The sequence below is a fragment of the Marmota marmota genome, unplaced genomic scaffold, assembly GCF_001458135.2.
Source record: "Marmota marmota marmota unplaced genomic scaffold, marMar, whole genome shotgun sequence".
NCBI lineage: Eukaryota > Metazoa > Chordata > Mammalia > Rodentia > Sciuridae > Marmota > Marmota marmota.
Window position 1 is genome coordinate 26,236,603 of NW_026000185.1, and position 18,464 is coordinate 26,255,066.

The 18,464-nt window shown below is 51.1% G+C and overlaps 1 long non-coding RNA gene across 1 annotated transcript in view; it reads right to left on the reverse strand.

The window, feature by feature from the left end:
* Window positions 1-17,725, reverse strand: part of LOC125612378 — a 52,748-nt gene extending 35,023 nt beyond the window's left edge. Inside the window, exons 1-2 of the long non-coding RNA XR_007342744.1 lie at window positions 17,116-17,725; window positions 8,890-9,021 (exon numbers count right to left, since the gene is read on the reverse strand). This is a non-coding gene — a long non-coding RNA (uncharacterized LOC125612378). The remainder of the gene's footprint in view (window positions 1-8,889; window positions 9,022-17,115) is intronic.
* Window positions 17,726-18,464: the final 739 nt, after the last annotated feature.

Genomic DNA, 18,464 nt, shown 5'->3' on the forward strand with positions numbered 1-18,464 from the left:
ACGTGCACACTGGAGCTGTCAGTGCTAATAACACACGACAATCCGTGCTTTTTAAAAACCCGACTTCTAAAGGCAGATAAAGAGAATCTAATTGAAACCATCACAAGCAATCTTCTCTAAGTAGCAGCTCCCGCGTCAATATTTAGCAGAAAAATTCTGTTTTGTTTTATTCCCCCTCCCCCTAAATTATTTACGGGAAAACATCAAAATGCCTGTTAGTTCCAGCTTAATGAGTTTTTCTTAAAAAAAAAAAAAAAAAAAACTTGCACTGGAAATCAGGGAACCTGGGTGTTCTGATTGTCCCACTGTGCCACCAGTTCTCAACGTGACCTCAAGTGGGTGACTTTCTCTCTGAACCTCGGGTTCTTCAGGGCTGGGGCATTGGAGCTGAGGTTTCTTTTAGCTCTGGAAGGCACAGGAAATTGCCCCCAGTGCCCTGCTCACGCCCCTGCGCCCAGCTCTGGGATGCCTTTCCGTCCGTGGGTCCTGGAGGCCTGCAGCTGTTCTGTGCACAGACTCCAGCCGCTGCTGTGCCAGGACACAGGAGGAGTGACGGCAAGTCTCCAATTCCTCCCACGAGGCCGTCACAGTCCAGTGAAAATGGCTGGTAAACATGTGGCCGTCACATGGCTTGGGACCCGTGGTTTAGAGACAGTCGGGGCACGGGCCTTGGGAGAAGGTGCAGGGCATGGTAAAGGGAAGAGGGGGGAGCCCTGGTCTTGAGGGAAGGCGACCAAGTCACAGAGGACGGGAAGGACTTCAGAGCCCTCAGTACCAAGAAACTGCAAAGAATTTGGGACAGAGCAGAAGGCTTCCTGTGACAAGCTGAGGGTCCTGAGTCCTGCAGACCCTGGGGAGCCCCCGTGAGGTCTTGATGTGATTTTGCGAAAATCATCCTGTTGGCCAGGTCATCTGCGCCTCAAGTCTCCAGGGAGCACCTTTGACATGGTAGAAGCTCTAGGTAGTGAGGCCCCCAAGCCCCACAGCAGGTATGTGAACAGGGACCCGAGGTCGGGGACTCAGCAAGCCCCACAGATGTCAGTGACACGTGGGGCCTAGAGGAGACAAGAACTAAGGCTATGGTGGCAGCAGGCCACTATTTGGGTAACCTAGACTTCCCAGCTCAGGTCTGGACAGGTAAGGACATTTGGTGGGAGTACCCAAGGGGCTAAAAGGAGACAACCACACCCCAGGCCCGGAGCAGCAGGAGGGGCTGCCTAAGCTGTTGGCCATGCAGCACCTCCCACCTGGCTGGTCTCCTGAGCCCACAGCCCGGGAGCCCCTGGACGGGGTCTTCTCCCTCACCGCTGGGCTGGGAGTTGCGGGAGCAGCACACAGGAAGTCAGAAGGAAGTAGCCCCTGGGTGCAGCCATCGCTGCCCCAGTGCCCCCCTGGAGCCTCTGAGCCCAGCAGCCCCTCCAAGCTACAGCCCTTGGTTTGCAGGAAGAAAAGCCAAAGGCCCGAGGCGAACCCTAAATAAGATCCAGGTTTGCTGGAAGTTCACTTGCTCCCTCAGAGGAGCTGAATCAAGAGAGATGTCAGGGCCTCGTGGGATAGTGAAAACACATCACCCCACCCTCCAAAAAGGAAAGAACATCAACAGGAAGCCAGCACAGAATGCCACATCTGAAAGGTCTTGCCGACCCACGGCACCTTGCTGTTCCCCATCATGACACTGCAGGGTAATCAAAGGTAATCGAGAGGACGCCAGGAAACAGAGCGCCATAAAGAACCACCCTACTCTCCTGGTAATCACGTGACCAAATTCCTAGAAGCCCTTTGAGCAACACACTGAAGTTTTTATGGTGCAGTTGGAGACCTATTGGTACCCGCTGGATGGAGGGAGAGAGGATCCGGGAAAGCATCGTGGGTGACCTGGTGAAGGCTCACTCTTCTCCCTCTTCCTCGCGCCCTTTGTTGACCAGGGGCAGGAGACCCTCTCTAACTTGTATAATGCAGACGCTGGCTGGATGTGCTTCAACACTTATTTGACATGGCCTTGCAGAGATCAATCTGTGGGGGGTAAACCGATTACCTTCAGATTCAGTCTCCACGTTCATGTATTCAAGATCTGTAATACGTCCTCTCCTGGGTGATTTCTTCCATGCCCATGGATACGTTTAGATCCCCCAAATCTGCAACTGGAAGTTGAGGCCATATTTCCAATAATCCCATGTAAGGGTGACATGGAGCCCTCTCTGTCCATGCAGGGTGTAGGGGCCCTCTGTGGGCATCCTGAGTGTTTGGGAGCCCAGGATGTCCACAGGGAGTCAGCTACACTGGTCCTATAACAGGACAGCGCACAGTCCACCTGGGGGAGAGTGAGCCATCTGCATAACAGTGCAAACCACCATGACAAAACAGGACAGTGTCTTCCCCTGTCTCTGCGTGGCTTTCCACCTGTCCCTGAGCCTTCTCAAATGCTTCCTACCAGGGCTTTCGAACGAGGGCCTTCAGGTCAAGCCCAGCCACCGCCTGCATTCCTGACTCACCAGGGAACACGCTCCACACTGTCCAGCACTGGTTTCGTGCCATGCAGCAGAGAGCAGTTGTGCTTATGTCGATCTCTATGCCTGGAAAGCTGAGGTCATCTACAGAAAGTGTTTACTGACCACTGACCATTGCTCTAGGTGACCACTGGAATCACTTCCCTTGTCCAATTCTGGTCACATCACTTGGGTCATTTAAAGTCTTCAATGGTTTCCTATTTTTTTTTTTACAGGATAAACTTGAAACTCCTTGGGATGGCAGGATTCCTGCTGCAAGGTAAACTGCGCTTTTATCTCTGCTTCAGTCACAGGAGTAGCAGGGAGCAGCCCCTCGGCTGCCCTCGGGAGCCTGCCTCATCCCTGCATGAAGCAGGTCGCAGGCCTCTGCTGTATCAGACCCCCCTGGGGACAGCCAATCAAGTGCTATTGTCCAATAAGAAAGGAAGAAAAAGTTTTGGGTTTAAAACATCAAAGAGATGAGCTGTCCTCTGGATGTACCCTCTTCCCCAAGCCACTGAGTGCCAACAGGCCTTCCTGTTTGAAGGTCCAGCGGCCCCATCAGAGGCAATCAAATGCTTTTGTTTGGTAAAGATCCTGAGTGAGCTTCTTCAGGTCTGAGAGACTGAGAAAGCCCAGTGGAGAGGAGAAGGTGGCCGGAAACCGGGGTGCTGGTCCTCCGTGCTGTCGTGTGTGTGGTGGCCTGGGGCGAGCGGGGCTGAAATTCAGAGGACCACAATGGGAAGCATCATCACTCTCATCCCCAGAACAGAAGCCACGGAGTCCAGCCAATCCTGTGTTCAAGGATGAGGCCAGGGAAGGTGGGTACCAGGCTTCCACCTGGGTCCTCTGGAGGAGGTGCTGCCCAGGGAACTCCCCGGTACCCTTTCCAGTTGCCCCTGGAAGGGCCTTTCCCCTCTCCACCAGGTGAAGAAGCTGTGCTCCTCCTCCGACTCCGGCTGAGACAACATGGCTTCAGGGGACCTGGGAGTCGTCTCCCAGGTCCCCTGAGTTTAGCAAAGCTGGCACTGGCTGGGCATGTTCCTTGACAGAGAGAGGGCACCCACCCAGACGGTGGGGTGGAAGAGGAGGAGGAAGGACTGGGAGATGGAGGGACGGACCAGGTTCCATAGCAAGGCACAGGTACAGTCCTGGGTCCTTTGGAGAATCCTTATAAGGCTTTATCAAAACAGAGACAGCAAAGAGAACACGTCTCACTCACTTTCTGTTCTTGGGGGATTCAGAAACCTTGACCTCAGCTGTGACCTCAGAGCACTCCTGTGATCTCAGAAACTCTCTCCCTGTCCCCCCAGCATCTGAGCACAACCAGCTGCTCTCCCTACTAGGGTGACCACCTCGTGGCAGCCCCTTGCACACCCAGGTCCTGGCCTCCATCTTCCTCATTCTCCCATAATGAGCTACTCTTCTCTTCACCTGGACCTTGAAACCTTCTTACCTTGTCTATAGTTTTATTGGGTATTTTTCTCTCCTCCTGGACTCAAAATGTTTGTGGATTAATTTTTACTTCATTTTTATTGCAGTAAAACACACATAACTTTTACCATCTCCGACAACGGAAAGTGTCCAGGTCGATGGCAAAAGCACATCTGAGGGCCCATGTGCCCACCCGCACTATCTAGCCCCTCAGCCCACATAGAAACCCTGCCCCCACGTTCCCTCCTCCAACCCCTGCAGACATCAGTGTGCTTGCGTTTCTGTTTTCATATTTCATAGTAAGGAAATTACACATGTGAAGCCTCTGGTGTCCAGCTCCTTTAACTTAGTATGTCTTCTTGGTTCTTCAGGATGCAGCAGGTATTAAGACTTCATCCCTTTCTTTGGATGAATCGTGTTCTGTTGTATGGCCACAGGTGTTTTGCTCATCTGTTTATTTGTTGATAAGTATTTGGGTTGTCCCTCCTTTTGGATATTGTGAAGAGTGTCCCAATGGACATCCATTTTTGAGAAATGTTTTCATTTCTTTGGATTGAAATTGCTGTATCTTACGGGAATTCCGTGTTTGGCTTATTGGGGGAGTGCCACGCTGTTGTCCTGGATCATTTATACGTAGGTTCTTTCCCGCTCAAGCCATTCCACAGGATCCCCTCCTGTGTGCAGGTTCAAGGGCAGCGCCCAGAGCTTGGAGAGCAAACCAAGACTTACCCTGGATTTTTTTTAGAGGACCTCTTGGGTTTTTCACTAATATTTCTGCCTCTGTGTGGTGAAGTGCCAGATCCTGCCCAGCAGTAAGTGGCTTCAAGTTCCCCACAGCAGGGGCAGAGAAAGCAGGAAGGTGACATTGACTTTTATAAGTTAGAACTAAAAAAGGGAACACTTTCCTTCTTTCCCAATCCTATTCAGCCAGGACTCAGGCACCTGGATCTATCAGCAAGGTGGGAGGTTGGGAAAGTGTTCTCCTCTGCACTTTGGGGAAGAGGGAAACAAATCAGGAGCGGATGGATGAGGCCTTGTCTGCAGAGAGGCCAGAAGCCACACCTGGAGTGGAGGGTGCAGCCTGAAGGGAAAGCAGCATGGAGGACCAGAAGACAGGGCAAGAGGATCGACTCACGTGGACAACGGGGTCAGAAAGTGAATGGCACCCACTCCTGGTGTGGAGCGCGAGGAGAGGGGCTCAGACCCCGTGGTGGTCTCTGTCTCTGAATGCTGTCCTCAAATCACACACACACCCTTTCCAAGACACGTCCACACCAGAGGATATTTCTCAAGATTTTAGAGTAGGAAAGAGCCAGAGATGTCATCTCATCCAATGCTGCCATTTTACAGTTGAGGAAACTGAGACCCAGAATAGGGGAGTGACTTTCCCACCATAAGGCCCAGGCAACATGGTTCAACGGCCGCCATCTTGCTGCACTTCTCCAAGAACAAGCCATTGCTGTCCTCCACATGAGGAGCCACTCCAGGCCTCCCTCGCTGACACCAAAACATACACCTGATGCCCCAGGGATCACCACAAGACCAATTATTCTCTACCGTCCCCAGAAGCTGCTGGGCATTTGAAGTTCCCTGCCATCTGGGGAGACCCCAAGCACAGGTCCAGGGCCCCTCTCCCTTCAATCAACTGACTGCCTCCCTCTGACAACAGGCAGCCATTCCCTATGATAGAAGCCATCAAGTTCAGGAAAAATGGGTCCGACAGGCTGAAGTAAAAATAAGACAGTGGAATGACTGCCGGGGTCTTGTGGATACGTCAGAGTAGCCCAATGATGCAAAATACCACGATAGTCATAAGAGGCCACAGCAGATGATCATTACAGTAACAATGGAATGCTGTCCTCAAATCACACACTATAAGTGCAGGACAGAGAAAAGAAGCACTGGGGTGCCAGAGTGCCCCGACTTGCCAACACCCGCCTTCAGGTCCCTTTGGCTTCTCACGAGGTGTGCTTTCTGGCTGATCTCTCTCTCCTCTCAGATGGTCACCTTTAATGGAGTTAATTAGAGGCCCATTTTAAAAGTCCCCCTGTAGTTTTTTGATTACAGTTATAAAACCCAGCATAGTAACCTTTCCTGCTTTTGTAATTACCGGTTTGTGAAATTCCAATTATTCCCCCTTTATGAACAATCACCTTTAAAGAACGTTTCCCTGGTCATTGTTGTGTGGCTTTGATTTGATAACAGAAATGATACACCATCGCAGCCATAAAACCCATGTCACGTAATGTTGCGTGTAATTACATGCTGCCTCCAACCTCATTGTGATGCTCTGTCCACGTTTCTGCCTGCTCTGCTGGTCTCTGCAGTGTTGGGCACGTGACCTGCCATGTGCACTTCCTTTCTGTGGCCCTGGGCTCAAGCCCAGGCTCTGCCCACCAGCCTCGTATTTCTCAGGTGGAGAGGTGGTGGGATGGGAGTCGGAGACCCCTTGTGGGATGCTTCATTTCCACTCAGTCAGGAAACACTCCTCCTCCAGGCACCTTTTCTACGCCTGGTACTGATCTCTTGCACACCTTCTTCCTTAAACCCAATCTAAAGGAAATGATTCTAAATGCTGGAAATCCTTACCTCTGAATTGCAAGACAAATGTTGATGTATTTTCTTCTTATTCTGTCCTGTTTTTTCCAAATCCTCTCCAATTAATATATTTATTATCCAATTTATATACATATATATATATAATACATATATATTATATATATACACACACACATATATATTTCTTGATAATCTGGACATATTTGATAAAGAGAGCCTTGGCCTTTTAATAAAGTAAATCTGATCTTCAAAAAAAAACTAGGGGTGCTCACCTGTTCTGTGCACCGTGCAAAGAACCCTGCGCAGACAGACCCTTGTGACCAAAGGTGGCTCAGCTTGTGATTTTTTTGACTTCATGATGGTGTGAAATGTACCTGATGACTGATTGGTTTCTCACTTTCAGCGCAGTCTTCAACAAATTACATGACATCTTCAACACTCTGGCACAAAGGAGGTCTTACCATATGGCTTTGCCCTACCATGTGCGTTTCCGTCCTATTTAAGGCGATCAGGCAACCTGCTGTGTTCTGCAGGTCGGGGGCATTAGCTGCATTCTCAGCCTCTGTTTGCTGCCCGTAAGCTGGGGGCATCTGTGTCACTGTGTCACCTCGAGCCAGTCTTCACACCCCTGTTTTCTCATTTGTAAAATTAGCGTGGTGAATAGCAAGATTTCCTCAGATCCCCAATTCTATTATCTAAATCACGAGTTTTCCTTAGGAAATCACCTGTCTCTTTAGTAAAACACAGATAAGGTCATCTGAGAAGGCCAGCCAGCATTCTGGGGCCAGGTAAGTTTTATGAAGGAAACAAGGCCCAGGTGGCTGGGAAGAGTGGGCGGGATGCTGCTGGCCAGCAGGGAGCACGGGGCAGGAGGTCCGTGCAGAAGGAAGCCACAAGAGCAAGGGCACGGGCGGGGGGTGGTGTGCAGGAGAAGGAGCCGGCAAGGAAGGGAAGAGGAGTGGGCAAGGCTGAGCGGCCATATGTCGGTCACCATTATGGGCCAACTTCGCGAGGCCATGCAGACAGCTGTTGAATAAGCACTAGTCTACATGTAGCTGTGTAGGCAGTTTTCAGATGAAATTAACATGCAAATCTAGATAGATAACTAGATAGAGAGATGATAGACAACATCCATCCCCACCCACCCACACGCACACAACCTATTGGTCTGTCTGTCCGTCCAGCCCTGACTAGTATGGCTGGCCTCAAAATGCACCGCGTAGTTAACAAGTAGAACTCGGGCTGGCGGAGCTCAGACTATAGGGCTGGACTTGGGGCCAAAGTAATAAATGCCTGAGATGATCCAGCAACACCAGTTACAGTAGCCCCTCAGTCCACAAGATTGAGATTCAATGGCCCACATTAGGGTAAAGAGGGTGACGGTGTCAGGCCATAAAAGGATGATAAAGGGGGCTGGGGCTGTAGTTCAGTGGCAGAGCACTTGCCTCGCACCTGTGAGGCCCTGGGTTCAATCCTCAGCACCACATAAAAACAAATGAATAAAGATATTGTGTCCAACTACAACTAAAAAAACAATAAAAAAAGAAAGATGATAAAGACACGGCTGGCCACACCATATTTTAGCTTAAATATGAATAAATACTTGACCGTCCCTTGGCACTTGCTTACTACTTGGAGTAAATCTGTTTTATTTACTCCAAGTGCAGTAAGGACTTAAAGACACTGAAAAGCAACCGAGCCCAGAATCCTTCCAGATTTATATAATCATTCCCCAAATTTCACCGTTGCTTTGCCTGCACTCAATTTGACAGCAGTTGTTAAGCAATTTGCCTTTATTAAGTCTCTCCCAAGCATTTGACTTAATTTTCATAGAAATGGCAACTCCATTACTTTCGGGCTCACTTTCCATCAGTGCTGAAGTATTTACCTAATTCTGTAATTACCACAGGAAATATATTTGCAGGAACAGGTTTGGGGAAGCATAATTGGCTCTTGTTAAGTGTGCAGCTTCCCAGACGGGAACAGCTGCAAACGCCAGAAGGACAAAGACCCACTGACCCCCTGAGACTGGGTACACAGAGGGGAAGACATTGATTGACTTAGCTCACAGTTCTGGAGGCCGGGGGATAAAGCATCTGTGCTGCTTCTGGTGAGGGCCATGTGCTGTGTCAAATCATGGCGGAGAGGTTAGAAGAGGCAGAACAGGAGGGACAGCTCACTTTATAACCCACCCACCCTGCAGTCTCTAATCCAGTCCCACGAGGGCGAGAACATACCTGGCCCCTCCAGAACTAGCCCAGTCCTCCAAGAGCGGCACTGAGGGCCCAAACACATTTCTTAAAGGTCCCCCCGCAACACTGTCAGCTAGAAATCAAATTATTTCAACATAAATTCTGGAGGGCACAAACCACATTCCAGCCATAGCACCAGACACCAGCTAAGAACATACCTTTGGCCCTGGCCTAGTTGATCTCTTCAATTGGACCATGAAGCCGGCAAAGAAGCTGTCAAGAACGTCCAGGGTAAAGCTGTATATGTAACGCAGTGGCAAAGTGCACACTTAGGGCTCAATATCCAGTGCCTAAAAAAAACCCAGGTTAATACCTTTAGAATAGGTAACTTTAAAAAAAAAATAAGGAAGGCAGTATTTTTATGAAATGGCCTCTCCGTAGTTACACTTACCTGCTCCTCCACGTACCTGTGCCTTTCTCTGCTCCCTGTCAGTTTGCTGATACCTGCTGCCTGCTCTCCTGGGGGAAAATCCTCCTGAGCCACTTTCACACACAACAATAGGACCCCAAACTCAAAATAGGCCCCCAAGATATGGGAGTCAGGAAGCCCTGGGATGGACCCGGACAGGGGCAGGCTGGACCTCAGCCTGATGTGCCAAGGCAGGCATTTGGAGAAGAGTTACTAGCAAGGGAAGGAATGGGTTCTGAGGTTCAGAAGGGAGGAGCCACCCACGGGTCCCCCAGCACAAGGCCAGGGTGCTGGGTGCTCAGGCATGGCCTGTCAGTCACGTCTACCCAAGCCTTGGGCTGCCAGCCCCTTGGAGATGGCTTTCAGGCTATTCTCTGGGTTTGCCCAAAACATGGCTCCAGCCTGGAGTTGGGGACTCAGTCCCGTCACTTAAGCATCTTGAGTTGTGCCCCTGCCAGGAGCCAGCCGTGGAGTGACAGAGATGGGATCTGATCCCAGCCCCAGAGCCCTGCAGTGTTCTCAGGCAGTGAGAGAGAGTCACTGAAAATTCTTCAGTGGTTTTCAACATTTCGTAAGTTATATGCCACCTCCTTCTCCACTCAAACCCCAGGTCTCAGTCAGGTGAACCCCAAACCCCACATTTTCCTGAGGAGGAAATCAGTGTATTTAAAATAGTGTGTGACAGCTATCATTTGTGGAGTTGAGGATCCCAGCAGCCCGGTGCTCTTTACAGCCCAAGTGAAGCTGGGCACCGTGGCTCACGCCTGTCATCCCAGAGATCCCGAGGCTGAGGCAGGAAGATTACAAGTTCAAAGCCAGCCTCGGCAACTTAGCAAGGCCGTAAGCAACTTAGAGAGACTCTGTCTAAATAAATAAATATATATATATATANATATATATATATATATATATATATATATATATATTTTTTTTTTTTTTAATTTTAAGGGCTGCGGATGGCGTTCTGTGGGAAGCACCTTGGCTCACTCCCCCAGAGCCACAAACAGCAGCAAACGAACAAAACAGAACAAGCGGCATCTGCTCATGATAGGCAACTGCTGCGGATCTCTGAGCCCAGAGGTGCCTCTGAGGTGGACACAAAAAGCACCCGAGTAAAGAGAAAGCGTCCTGGTCCTGGAGGGAGCCCGGGGGGAGATCAGTGAGTCCTCGGGAGTGATTATGAAGACCCCATGAGACTCCCAGGGCCCGTTCTCCCCCCTGCCAGGAGCTGGGCTGTGGCCAGGAAAGCTGTCAGGTCCTCCCAGTTCCTCGCCACCATTTCCACAGAGTCTCCTTCCCAGAGGGTCACCCCAGGTCACACCAAGTCACCCATAAGGAAAGCCAACTCTACCTCGCTCTACTGTTCAACCGGACACCTCCCAGGTGTGTCTCACCTCACTCCTGCACGAGGGGTTCTCCCACGGTGGGGTGACAGCCCAGAGCTGGGACAATCTCCTACCACAAGCCAGAGCGATGGGAAGGGGACCTCTGCAGGGTGAGGGTGCCACAGCCTTTGCTCTGGGAAATAAGCGGAACACGGGCCTCCCCAGCACTGGACACCAACTGTCCTCTCCCCACCCCTAGAGCCCACCGGCACCCAGACATCTGCCAGTAGAGCCTCTTCCTGCCCAGCTGTCCTTCCCTTTGGGGTCCCAGACACTCTATTTCCCTAAAACAACCCCCCAAATCAGACTCCCTTCTCTGTCCCTCCTATGTGGATCATTGTCCTGCCCAAAGCTGGAGGGGAAGGCAGGTCCTGTGTCTCCAGATGTTGCAGAACAGACAGGAAAGGAGCAAGGAGCCCAGGGAAATGTGACTTAGGGGAAGGACAGTTACTCCTTCCAAAATGCCATGCCACCACGTCTGAGAGGTCACCCAGGGTGTGCGTGGTGATAAGATCCCGAGGACAGACTCCAGTTAGCACAGAGGGGCCACGACCCTACCCTCTTCCCTGAGTGGTGGGAAGCAGGTGTTCACAGAGCACCCATGAAGAGCCCAGGCCTCGGCAGCGGGCCGCCCTCCAGCCTCTGAAGCACCCAAGGCTAACAGGGTGCTTCTCCCCTCCCTGAAAGAGGCCTGGGGACCACCAGAGAGCCTTCTGGTTTGGGGAGATTTCCTGATGGTCCTCAGAGCAGGAAAGCAGCTCTGGCTCGAGCCTGAGGAGGAGCAGCTGTGAGGAGCTGCAGACCAGCAGGCATGGGCAGGAGGCCAGGCTGCGGCAGGACGGGGACACAGGACGGCAGGCCGCAGCGGGCAGGGAAGGGAAAGGAATGCAACTGTGCAATATTCACCAATGTATGTTTAGAGTGATGGAAAGGAGAGGAGGAGATTGTGAAAGACCCCGGGACGGGGACAGGCCAGGTGGTACACATTAACTAGACAGCGTCAACCTGAGGATGTCAAAAGGAGCCAGGCCACCGTGCCCTGCTCTGTGCTCCGCAGTCAAAGGGACCCAGCCCATCAGTGGACACCGCCCTGGTGCTTGTTGTGCTCACCATGGAGAAGAGGAAGACCCCGAGGTGGGTCTCACTGGTGAGAGACTGTGACCCTCCCTGAGCACACACACTCCCTATTCGCCTTCCTAAGTCTGGCTTCCTAAATGAATCTTGACCTGTGCCTTTGGACATGTCCTGAAATTCGTGTCTGTGGTGTACCTCGAGAACCTTCTAGGGACCTCCCCAGACCTCATCCCATGAGGCAGCCATGGGCCTTCAGCTAGGAGGGTGGGTGGAGCTTGCTGTATGTCTGTCTGTGAGAGACACTAGCATTTGTCATTATCAAGTACCATTACATAGAACTTCAGTCAGTCAACAGGGTGACACAGGCAAAGAACCCAAAGATGATTTTTGCATATAAAAGAATGTCAATAAATGTTGATTTCCATCTCATTATTCAAGAAGCAATCACATTTCAGAGGGATTTCCTGAGGGTTCCATAAGCTCGGGGCCCAAGCAGCCTTACCCAGGTACTATGGACTGAACAGAGCACCCCCAAAATTCATATGTTGAAGATCCAACCTCTCATGACCTGATGGTGTTGGAGGCAGGGTTGGGGGGAGAAGGTTAGATTTAGCTGCTGTCATGAGGGTGCAGCCTTCCTGAGACATGGGAGACCTGGCTGGTCATGTGGAGACGGTGAGAGGGTGGTTTTCTACCACCCCCCAAAAGGGCCTCACCAGCCATGGTTGAAAACAACCATGTTGACGTCTTGATTTGGGAATTCCAGCTTCCAGAACAGGGAGCATATAAATTTCCATAGTTGAAGCTTTAATATTTTGTCATGAGCATCTGAGCAGACAGAAATTGATTTTGGCAACAGAGAAGTGGAAGGCCGCTGTGATAAATACCTAAAAATGTGAACACAACTGTGAAACTGGGTCACAGGTGAAGGCTTAAAAGTGCAGACTAGACATATCAATGCTAAGGGCGATCCTCAGACAAAAATTAAAAGCATGTTATTGGAAACAGGGGAAGAGCAGTCCTCATTTTAAGGTGGCAAAGAACTTGACTGAAATTTATCGCAGTGTTCTATGCAGGGAGGGCCTGTGGGAAAGGGAGGGGGAGGGGGGGAGAGGGAGAGGGAGAGGGAGAGGGAGAGGGAGAGGGAGAGGGATGCCATTGGGTATCTAGCTGGAAGATTTCTAAGCCAAGTGCTGAGGACTGGCTTGCTTCCTCCTGAGGCTTAGAGTAAACTGTGAAAGGAGAGAGATGAGCTGAAAGGGGGGTTGTGAAGCACAGGGAAACCAGAAGTTGAAGATTTGAAAAATTCTCAGCCTACACAAATCACAAAGCTGACAACACCAGGGCGGCCAGCCCGTCGCCCCACAAAGAGCTTATGGGGTGTGGAGGAAGAAGCCCTGCCCATTTGTACTGAAGGCAAGCAGCAGACCAGCTACCTGGCTTGTCAGGACAGACAGGGGAATGCTAGGGACCTGCTCAGTTACAGACATGGGTGGGCCATCCTCTAAGGGGGAGAAAAGCAACCGAAAGGCAAATCAGAGGCCACCACGGCCACAGCCTGGGTTCCAACAGCCAGAAAGCTTCTGCCAGAGCTTCAGAGGGCAAGACGACCCCGAAGAGCCTCGGAGGGGGTGCTGGACAGAGCTATGGGACAGGATCCCTGTGGGGACTCCAGACCTGCCACACCACCCAGTGCCCTGGGGAACAATCAAACCAAAGGAAATTATCATCCAACTTTAATAACATTTAGCAGAATTCATGCTAGGGCTTTGGACACGCTGGATCCAACCCCCTCCGGCTCCTGCCCCATTTCTTCCCCATAGGAACTTGAGTGCCTCTCCTCTGCCTGCCCCACAGGGCATTGGAGGCAGGTAACTGTCTAGCTTCCCAGGCTCCTAAGCGGAGGAATCCCACCTCAAGGTGAACCAAGCCCATCTCCACCCGCATTTGATTGAGATGACCTAGAAGACTTTGGACTTTACTTTGGAGTTGATGCTGGCTTGAGTGGAGACTTTGGGGACTGTTGGCGTGGAATACATGTATTTTGCATGCAAGGACATGAATTTTGAGGAAGAATCCTATGGACTGAATTGTGTCCTCCACATTCATAGATTGAAACTCTGACCCCAGTGCAATGGTGTTCGGAGACGGGGCCCTTTGGGAGGTAATTAGGTCTCGATGAGGTCATGAGAGGGAGGCCCTCATGAGAAGAGGTACCGAGAGCTGGCCCCTCTTCTCCCTCCACCACGTGAGAACTTGACACGAGGACAGCAAGCCAGCAAGAGGCCCTCCGCCAGGCCATGCCCTGCCTCACCAGGCTATGGCTGAAGACCAGCCTTCCACAGCTCTTAGCGCCTCTTCTTCCAGAAACTCACCCTCTTATGAAAGCTGTTCTGTGCACTGCTAACATACCCTCTAATAAAGGTATTTAACACGCATGCATGGACGTCTGCGAGTTACCCCTGGGAAACATGCACACATCTACCTGTGCTCAGGCTTCCTCAGCAATCACGTCACCAATAAGCACAAAGTGAGATGAACTCATCCACATGGACATGTGACCATGTTTCCAGGATGTTCTGGTCTGGCCTCTGGTCAGTAGCTCTCCCTACTCTGACTCCAGATGAGAGACTCATCTGGTTTGCTTCTTCTCTCTAGTTCAGGATAAATGGCATGGCCCATGTTTGCATTCTAGATACAGGAGCACAACTGTAGGTGGAGCATGATGGACAGGGACAGCCTCGCCTTGACCAATCTCTCCTTGACCTGGCTTCTCTTCTCTAGGGACCCTCAACTGAGGCTTTGTCACTGGAGGAATTCCTGGAGAGGGGGACCTCAATTCAGAACATGTGGGGCCCTTGGCTTTCCTGACAGAAAAGATTTTCAGCCCATGCCAGTCCAAGCACAGTCAGACTTATTTAGGAGAGCGCTCCCTGCTCTCGAGAGATTTTTGGTTTAACACCACAACCACCCACAAACCTGCACAGAGGACTGAATAAACAGTAGCAGGGATCCTAGCAACTCACGGCATCTTCCTGGGATGACCCAGTCCCTTCAGCACCTGCCTGAGAAAGACCCATATGTCATGGTGTAGATGCGAGGTGTCCCCAGAAAGTTCATGTGAGGCAATGCAAGAGGATTCAGAGTGAGTTGGTGATATTATGGAGTTGTAATATGGATTAACTGGGTGGTAACCGCAGGCAGGTGGGGTGGCTGGAGGAGGTGGGTCACTGGGGATGTCCCTTGGGGGTTTATATTTTGTCGGTGGTGAGCGGAGCTCTCTCTGCTTCCTGATTGCCCTATCCTGAACTGCTCTCCTCTGCCTCAACCTCCACCATGATGTTCTACCTCACTTTGGGTCCACAGCTATGGGCTCAACTATTTATGCACTGAGATCTCTGAAACTGTGTGCCCCTGATGACCTTTTCCTCCCCTGTGTTGTTCTCATAGGGTCTTCTGGTCCTAGCAATGCAAAGCTGAGAACCAGCGCCGACAGACGCCATCTGCTCCAGCCAGATTCAGACTGCAGGCCCTGGCCTACCTTTCCTCAGAGCATTTGCTTTAGAAAATTTGAAATTATAGATTCTTTCTCCATCCCTCTAAGGTGTCAACCTCCTACAATGCAAAGGTGCCTCCTCAAGAGCCTGGGAACCATCTAAGGAGACAGTATTTCTGTGTCCCAGATCCTGTGAGAGGCTAAGAACCTAACTCCCTGACACCTTGCTCCAAATGCAAAGCTATCTCTTGTCCTAAAGATGTTGAGGTAGGATAGAAGAAATTTTTTAAAATAGGTAGAAAGGAGACATAAAGGAAGGACAAGGAATTTTACAATGTTACTCTGAAGTTCTGTGTATATTTCCAGGCCTGTCACTCCCCAAGTCGGTCTCTCTCCCAGGCCTGTTATCCCAAATTTCTGGGAAATCTGTAAATCTTAAAGTCGCTTTAAATTACCCAATTGTAAAAATTGCTTTGTGCACTATTAGTTAATCCACCAATAAATAGATGAAGTGAAGAGAGATATGGTATTTTAAGGAATCTAGAACTCAGAGGACTTTCCAAGGTGATCTACTGGATCAGATAATGGGGACCTCATCAGCCTAAGGATCCTGAGAATGACAGACTGATGTCACCTCACACACCTTCCCATGACCACCCTTCACCAAGTTTCTTTAAGAGAATCCCAAAAGCATGTCTCACTCTTCAGAGGGCATGCTCTCCCCTGAAGGTGTGTGCCTTGCTTTTCCAACTAAGTCTCTACCTGTGCCTCTCCTGACATGGGCTGAAGTTCCTTTCCATCAAGTGAGGACCCCTCTGGTCCTGAGCCAAGCCCCCCACCCGTCTCCTTAGAACCCTTTTCCAGAGATCTCTCCTCTCACAGACAACCTGAGACACTTGTTTCTGACAACAAGAGAAAACTTGAACAGGACCTCATCTTCCCTTGTTCTGGTTAATTCTCTTATTGCTGAGTTGAGATGTTGTTTAGCTAAATGATGAGCAAACCCCTCACTAGCTTACGGCCGACAACAGCTCCGGTCACTACGGTCACAATTGCGAACGCTGTTTCTCGGCAGTTTGGAGGAAGCCTTGTCCAGCTCAAACCAGCTGAAGCCACTGACACGTCCATGGGGATAGTCAAAAGCTCCACACAAATAATGCTAAAGATGTCATTGGCTGAACATGTGTCCTGGGAACAGCTAAGGCCATTTGACTACACATGTCGGACCACCAGAGACTCCCCTATTCATTACTCCAATCACTTTCCTCATGCCTTAGACCACCCAGCCTCCTTAACCCCAAAGACCTCTAAACTCTATCCCTCTCACTGGGTTCAAGGCCAGATCCCTAACTCTGGGGGTCCCAACAAACCAGCTCTGGACACTCACCCCAGAAACCAAAAGGGAAAAAAGAAAGGGCGAAAAGCAGGAGAGGAACTTTAATCAAGATGGCCAAACTGGGAAGCCAGCGAGATCAAGAGTCTCCATCCTGTCTTCAGGGTATTGAGCTTTGGGTTCAACTAGAGGAAGAACTGGGGCCGTATCAGGAGGTCTACACAATAAAGCAGTTTCTTGGTCAAACTGTGTCTGGTTGATCATCATCTCAGTTCTGGTTCTGCAGTTCTAGGGACCAGAGAGGTCCCCACCACTGCAGGGGCGATCTTCCTTGGCTGCTCAGGATGTCTGTCCATCAGACCGTGACCTTAGAAGGCCCATAACTCAGCTGTGCAGTCCCTAGAAGGTGCAGGGCAATGACTAGACTTCTAGGTACCCCTCCAGGACTCTGGGGCAGGATATTGTAAAAGCTGACAGGTCAATGTCCCTGCAAATCTTAATTACTCTACCTCGGTGTCCTCATCTTAAAGGAGGACAAGACAGGTTAGGTAAATCCAGGGTTGATGAATTTCGCATTAGCAAGCCTACGTGTCAAGCTCAGAAGGAGCCTGACCCTAGGTTTGAGGTAGAAGAGGAGACAGACCCCCGAGCAGAGAGGCCAGGCTTCTCTCCCTGTTCCTTACCCACCCGGCAGCCGCAGGCCCCAGTGAAGAGTCACGGCTGGCAGTGAAGGCAGCCCCTCTAAGTCCCTGTTTGTCCCCAGGGAGGCGGATTTGAGGTTGCCTCCCATCTCCAGGAAATTGGTGCCTCATGAGTAAACATTCCTTTTTGCAAGACTCCCTGTTTGGGTGGTTGGCAGACTGCACCAAGGACAAAAAGAACCAGTTCAGCAGCATTTCCCCTCCAGGTAAATACCAGTTAGCCAACTCAGCGGCCTATCACAACCACCAGCACCCCGAGGCCCTTCCCCTCCTCTCCTTTTGGCACCTCGCAGCTCTGAGAAGTCCCTTCCATGTGGGCAGAAGGGGGTGACACCGAAGTCTCTCTCCTCTGCTGCAGGACTCTGAATGGGTCTGAGCTGCTGTCACAAGTGCCCAGCTTTCTTCTCCTGGAGGGAGGTCATGGTAGAGGGGGGGCGGGGGGGGGAGGAAGCAGCAGGGAAGGCCACCTGGTTCTCTTGTATCCTGTCTTCGCCAAGGTGATGTGCCCCAGGTTCGCCAGGGGAGGTCCAGGAGCAGCGCCTGCACCTCCCTGGGGAGGCTTTCCTCTCTGTGGCAAAGGAGCTTGCAGCTCATCTCGCAGCTTCCAAACAAAACAAGCCAGAGGCCACGAGGCCCAGCGAGAACCATTAATAATGTGCGTGCACCCCTCTTCTTGAAGTTCTTTTCCTCGGGGCTCTACTGGCCCCCTCCTCCTTCCTGACTCTTCATTTAGTCCTTTTGTTTCAAGATCTGCCAGAAACTTCAGCGGGTGCTGTGGGGAGGCTGGGAGTGAATCTCCTCTTGGGCCACCGCCTCTCTTCTCTGAAGATCTAAGGGGAAGTGGAGCTGCCAGGGGCTGACACAGAAGGCCTGGGACACAGGAGTCCCCTCCACACACACCCCTTCTCCTATCCAAGTGGCTCCCACCCTTCCTCACCTCTAACAGAAGAAAAAGACACAGAGGAGACCAAGACCCCTCCAAAGACTGGAGTTTGACTCCAGCAGCCAGAGATCTGGAAACAAGACTGGAGGAATGAGGAATAGAACATCCAGGAAAAGATGGGCCCGTGTTGCCTCTTGGTGGCCTGAGAGTCCTCTCACTGTGATGAAAAGCATCACACTGTGGTCAAACTCAGTTTGCAAGGATCCCTCCAACAGGCATCTCCCCTTGGTCAGGAGTCTCTGGGCAGGCTGAGGACATGTCCAGGGTCTTGGATGTTGTGGGGAGGTGGAGACCCAAGGACCGGGGGTGCCTTAGCCTGGAAGCTCTGGGTGGAGTCTTAGGCTCAGGGATGACCTGCTGGCTCTCTGGCAATGCCCTCTCCATCATGGTCC